This window comes from Coenobita brevimanus, chromosome 50 (assembly GCF_032717465.1).
Source record: "Coenobita brevimanus isolate Jiangsu-jjx chromosome 50, ASM3271746v2, whole genome shotgun sequence".
In the NCBI taxonomy this organism is placed as follows: domain Eukaryota; kingdom Metazoa; phylum Arthropoda; class Malacostraca; order Decapoda; family Coenobitidae; genus Coenobita; species Coenobita brevimanus.
The window spans coordinates 2479152-2479866 of NC_137003.1; positions in this window are offsets into that span (position 1 = coordinate 2479152).

Genomic DNA, 715 nt, shown 5'->3' on the forward strand with positions numbered 1-715 from the left:
GAAAATAAGAAATATAATGCAGAAAGTTGCAAAATATGACGGATTGAGTGACAAAGAGGGGAGGAAGGTCTGAAGGGGAAGGAGGTGAAGATGGGGAAGGAGAGGATAGGGAGGAGAGAAAGAAATGAGGAATAATGAGGGAGAAGAACGGGGAAAACAAGGATAAGGAAACATAAGAAATGAAAAGAGAGAGTATTGCACTGAAGGGAGCTGATGAAAGAAATAAGAAGGAGAAGACGAGAGACAGAAAAGCCAAGGAAAGTGAAGTTCAAAAAGGGGATAGGAAAAGGAGAAAGGGGGAGGAGGATGAAGGAGAAAGAAGAATGGAGAGCTGGGAGGACAGAATGGGAAGAGAAGAAATGTGACAGAAAGAGGTAACAGGAGAAATGGGAGGGGGGAGGGGGGCAAAGGGGAAGAAGAGAGGGTAAAAGAACAAGAAAAGAAGAGCGAAGATGGAGGGGGGAAAAGAGGGACGGGGAGGGAGAATAAGAATAGGGGAAGGAAGGGAAAATGGGAAGGACAAGGAGAATGGAGAGGGCAGGAGGACAGAAGGAAGGAGGAGACGAGGGAAGGAGAGAAGGAGGGGCAGAAGGAGAGGGGCAGGAACAAAAGGCCAGTTATGTCCAATAATGTTGATTTGAGAGACAAGTTTGGTGGTTAGTGGTCGTGATTGCGGTAGTGGTGGTTGGTGGTGGCTGTGGTGGTTGTGATTGTG